At 39.0% G+C, this 6,015-nt stretch overlaps 1 pseudogene; it reads right to left on the reverse strand.

Annotated features, from left to right (window-relative positions):
* Positions 1–281: 281 nt before the first annotated feature.
* On the reverse strand, positions 282–1,871 carry LOC114208233 (endoplasmic reticulum lectin 1 pseudogene; annotated as a pseudogene).
* Between the last annotated feature and the right edge of the window lie 4,144 nt (positions 1,872–6,015).

Here is a 6,015-nt window from a genome sequence, read left to right on the forward strand (position 1 = left end):
ATTAATGAGTTATATATACTATAATTTACATAGTAAATCTATTAAAAACTTTCAATAGGTACAATTATGACATTTCATTAGGCTGGACTCTAAATCGCTTGGATGAGATTTATTTTGGAATCGCATTATCCAAGCAAAAAACACAATCAGTTCATGAGACACAACAGAAATGAAAGAAGTGAGACAATTATCTGCCTTAGAAGTTTATCAATAACCTCTTACATACACATACATATTCACAAATTGGTTGAGAGTCCTTTTATATGATCCTTTAGATGAGGTTCAGTGGCTGAGAACTCTACAATGAGACACATGGTCAGACAGAAATCATGACTGTCAATGATCTTTTCTTTCCCCAAACTTTATTATCCTTTAGTTGGGGAGAGAAAGAAGTCCATTTTCATCTGCTGTATCTATGATTTTACAGATCACTGGAGATTCAACCCCAAGGATATACTGACGGGAGTGAGGCTCTAGCATATATATATAGTAGCAGCATGAGGAGAATCTGATTCTTTATACTTTAGTTTTACAGTGACCTGTCTTGGTTTGTCAGTTATACCACAAATATCTCCATTCCCATAAAAATGTGACACCATCCTGACTGACTGGGTACCATCATTTTGAAGGTGATAGGCTCTCGCAGTATTCTTCTTAGCCCATTCAATATGCTCTTTTTGGTTCCATGTACCCACAACCACAGAGGTCTTCCCACTATCTTTGTCCTCATGATATTGATGTACATGTTTGCCATAGCAGAATTCATATTTCTACCAACCAACGCCCCCATGAAAGCAGTAAGAACCACTAAGGAACTCTTTTATGAGTTGGTCATCTGTCAAGTTGGATATGTGGGTTGTTCCGACAGTGAGCATAGGCTGAGAACCAACAGCAATGGGTTTGTGGATTGCTGGAAATCTCTCTTCTTTAGTTGATTGCAACTCTTCCTCTTTATTTCTCCTGAAAGACACCCTTAGTATTTCTTCCTGCTGTTCCAATTGCCTCAGAGTGAGGGGTTTAAATGGTGATCCTGGCAGTGACTAGCAAAATATGTCATTCACAGGGGATGCTCTGAATCTATATTTAGGATGATTGCACAAGAGTGGTGTCAAAATGACAACTTCATATTCACAAGTTGTAACTTCAGCTACTGAAAGAATTTCATGCTTCGATTCAGGATGACATAGGTACATCACCGTACTTGACCTGGGCCCGTCCTTTTTCAAACTACAAGGTGTACCATTTCCCATTCCCACAGGATAGTAGGGTGTCATCTGACCTTCGATATTTTTAGTGGGAATCTCTTTTGATTTTTCGTTTTCATTTGCCTCTTGATCTTTTTCAGATAGAAAGTTCTTAGCCAACACATTCCCAAGGTAGTACTCGTGAATATTTACTTTCTGACCACTTTCTTTCTCTTCATGGTATTGTCGAATATGTTTTCCGTGACATACTTCATAAGTCCAGTAAGACTCAATTCTGTAGGAACAACTGCTTTGTTTAAATAGTGGCTCCAATAGCTCTCTTGGATTAGGGCCTTTATAATCCTTTTATTCTTCCTCATCCCCACTTGTCACAAGGGGCAGAATGCATTTACATTTTTCTTTATGTGTAGTTGTCATGATGACATAATTATCTTCTTTATACAAAACTCCAGTTATAGGCAGAGAGAACTCGGTGCCGGGCCAGTTGACTCGGAAAGGGATGTCATCGCTGAGCTGGAGGAGCGCTCGGCCACCGGATGCCTCTAGGAGGCTGCAGAGGACCAATAACACCGGCCCGCCTGGGACCAGACTACGCGCTCCGCCTCCTTCTTCCTCCATCCTCCGCTGCCGATTTCTCCAGCCACTGCCACAACCTCCTCTGCCCATAGAGGAGAGGAGGGGGAGGAGGAGGAGGAGGCGGTGGGACTACTAAGCACCCAGGCAGCCCGGGGCCCAACCGCCACCACATCTTCTGGAGAGCCGGGCAACGCCACCTTCCTACACATGTGTGGTTTTAATTAACATCTTCTCTTCCATGAATATCCAAGCATCATAGAAATGTTGTGTGTTCTTTGTTCAGCAGAATATTCATCATTTAGCATAAAAAGCACTTGTAAATATTTATTGAATGAGTGAATTCACTAAAGGTGACCCAATTTTAATCTTTATTTCAGATCTATTTCCGAGCTCCTATGTCATAGATTAAACATTCGATGGGGAGGGGGTGGAATTCTTCCTCTGGATTTACCAAAGCCATTGCCAATTATTAAGTGACTACTATGGACAAGCTCTGAGCTTGGCCTTGGAATTACAAAAGTAAACCAGATGCAATTATGCTCTTAAATAATCTTTTATAATTGGGGACACAGACAAATGAATGGAAATTTGAAGAGCCCTTGGATTACTGTAGTGATAAAAGTGAAGGAACTTTGTGCAGATGTGGAAGGAGTGCTGGGTGGGCCTAAGGGTGAAAGCAATGGGAGTGTTGGAAGGTGAAGACTTCTCAGAGGCTACATCTTTGAGCCTGGTAAATAGGCATCATCCAGATGAGGTCTCCGGAAAAGGCAAACCCCAGAGGAACATGTGCTAGATACGTGGGTGAGACTAGCTATATCCTCAAATAAATATTTCTTTGTTTGGTTTGAACCCATCCTTTCACTTCTATCCTTCTTTGTTTGGTTTGAACCCATCCTTCCACTTCTATACCTTCCATTTCCTCTAGCTCTAGTCTAGGTTTTATATTCTTGGTTGGTCTTTCTTCTTTTCCTCTGTTCTCTCTCTTCCATCTCCTTATTTGTGGTTCAATCCTCTTTCCAGCAGAATGTTTTTTTCTCATTTCCTATCCAGAAACTTGTTTTTTCAATTTAACCTTGAGTTAAATCTGATTAACTTCCTCCATGTGCAACCCTAATAGGCACTGCCCAGATCTCATTCCTTCTCCATTCCTTCTCTTCTTTTCAGAGGGGACTGAGAGTCATCCCTTTTCTCTTTTCTCCTCCATCACTTCCTCAGAACTTTCTTCTCCAGTAAAATATAACTACTTGAACTTTTCTAAATTTACCATTCTGTTTAATGACTCTATCTTCTATGTCTACCTTGAGCTTCCTCCCAGCACACCTTCCCCTTCTCTGGTGACTTGAACTCATGCTATTTTGTAAGATAATATGCACATCACCTCAGCTGTAATGTATTATCAAGATAGGCCAAGTCAGGCTACAGTAACAAACAATATCAAAATCTATGTGACTAACACAAGTTTATCTCTTGCAATTGCAAGATCCTGCATGGATCTGGGAGACAATTTGGAGATGCTGTCCTTATTGTGCAGGCTCAACATCCCAGGATGTTTTAGTCTTAAAGCAACTCCACATCAACAAGTGCTTCCATGACCCTTGGGACAGGTAAAGAGAGCATGAAAAATTGTGCACTGGCTATTAAATGCTTCTGCCTGGAAGCGACACATGTTGCTGAAATGATCACATGTCAATGGCATGTGTCCATGCATATATTTACAGAGGAATGTGCGCTGAAGGAAAGGAGAGCCAGAAATCTTAGTGATTACCAGGAATGTCTGTGTGGTGGGATATGCTGGTAAACAGTATTATCCTGATGTTGTCACTCATCACCAGTAAGTTATGTAATAGTCAAATTACATAATTTCTTCTGCTTTTGTTCCTTCAGCTTTAGAATAGGGATAATAAGCTTAAAAGGGTCATTGTTAAGAGTTAAAGTGCTTAGAACAGTACTTAGAAGTAGCACAAGTTGAGTCATCAAAGAATTCTTACTGATTTTTGATATGAACTCTTCCTGGAGCTGCCTGCCTCGTCATCTCACAGCACAGAGTGAAACAGTTTTCCCCGTCTTCACTCCTCTTTGTATGCAACCATAGGTGGTTACCTTCATCTCACAGTTTATTTATTTAGATGAGATTGTGAGTTTCTTAAAACTAGGATTTTACCTGTTTAAGCTTATACCCTGGAATCTAGCACAGTGCTGGCACTCAATATATTTCACATGCATGAATGAATAAGTGAACAAAGGAATGAGTTTGTCATTTCAAAGCTCTGCACTAGGGAACAATAATGTTTAGGCTTATAAATGCCTCCTGCTTCCCGCCCCCACCCCCACCTCCATAGTCCAAATCCTTGATATTCTAGTTCCTAAATTGCTTCTGCATAATATATTGAAAGAATGGAAGCACTCTTGACCTGAATATTTATGCTTGCAGGTATGTTTTCCTCACTCAAGAACTCAACTACTTTGCTATTTGGTGTGATCCACAGATTAGCAGCCTCAGTGTCACCTGGGAGCTTGTTAGAAATAGAATTTCAGACCCACCCCAGACTTACCAAACCATAATCTGCATTTTGATCCCAGGTGATTTGTATGCATATTAAAATTTGAGAATCATTGTTCTATAACACTTACGAAAGCTGCCAGAATGAGCTCATGTGCCTCCCCATGCACGTGACTGAGAGTTAGGGACTGAGAGAAAGCAGTTTTGGTCAACTGTGTTCATTATGTTTGATTTCTTACTGAAGAAAAGAACTTGCTTTTAACTGGTCTAATATTAGCAGAACATACTTAGTATGGGAACTCATGGATTTAGAAATCCTTTGTTCAGGAAGTTAAGGGGTTTGTCAGTTAATTTAATTAGTGTTAATTGACTTATTTCCTTGTCACTGAACATAAAAAGCATACCTGAGAGAATGGAGGTAGAAAGTTATGGAAGTAACAGGTGCTTTTGTCAGATGGTTTTATGACATGTAAAGTTGAGCTATTTCTTCTGTAAACTAGCCGATCTTAATATTATAGAAGACTTTATATGTGTTCTTTGCTACTTGAGAAAGCGATCAGGCAGCTGGGCTTCATGTATGTCCATAAAGTGGATGGTAATCTTTATCCTGGATAAAGACCTTCATTTTTTTTTTTAAAGTACTCACAAAGTACATCCCCTGCTGTAAGCATCTTTCATGTGAATGACTGAGAGTGATGCTTGATACCTGTAATGATTCAAGGCAGAGACGGGGCATGCCACAGCTGGTTCACACATGAGTGAGGAACAATAGGGAAGCCAATAGAATCTAGTCAAGGCACGATTTGGTGCTGCATAAAAGTTTCTATTTCAGGAACCATCAAATGACAAATTTTACAGAAAGTCCTATTTCATGACCTGCCTTGAAGTTCTACAGTAGAAGGAAACCTCCCATCATCCCTCATAATGAGTAATACAGTTCAGCATAGTAAATGTTAGTGCAGGGTTATATGGGGGAATTTCCTTTCTATGTGAAAAATGGCCAGAAAATTTCCCATAATTTCAGAATGCTTTTGGTTAAAGGAGCTAGTTCAGAATACTGATATGATTATATAGAAATATGGTCCATAGCTTTTTAATAGCAGACTGTGCCCAAGAATCAACAGGACAGGTTTGATTCCAGAAATTGCTATCTTGTTCTTAGTAGTAGCTGTATATTTCTGGCCTGCTGAGATTGCTATGTTCATTTTGGTTTTCTCACAGATAAAAAGTCGTTAAAAGATTTATTGGATAATATATTCATAAACAAGTGGTAAACATCTGATATTATCTATCACATGAAGAAACACTTGCTGATTTTTATCATATTTTTGTTACCTCCTTAGCATATTTCCTAAAAACTGGATCAAACATAAAAGAAACATTTACCAAGAGATACTATTGCATTTTTTAGCAATCATAACAAACAGTTTGCATAGCTATTTTAACTTGTTTTGATGGATTAATTGGTACCTATGACAAAGATTTCTTGCATAGTCAATTGTTTTGTAAGGTTATCATGAACAATCTATGGAAAACAGCTTTGTGCTATGAGAAAGATCAGGAATTAACAACAAAATAGCTGAATGGAGATATAGAACATTTTATATTCAAGTGTTTAACAGAATAGTTCCACATTCTTTTCTCAATGGCATGGCAGTAAATATATATATGATTTTTATAAAATCCAATGCATCATGCTCATGAATAGTCCTTTATATACATTGTCATGCTCCT

Source organism: Eumetopias jubatus, unplaced genomic scaffold, assembly GCF_037043125.1.
Source record: "Eumetopias jubatus isolate StellerSeaLion01/CBP00866 unplaced genomic scaffold, mEumJub1_p1.0 scaffold_2, whole genome shotgun sequence".
Lineage (NCBI taxonomy): Eukaryota > Metazoa > Chordata > Mammalia > Carnivora > Otariidae > Eumetopias > Eumetopias jubatus.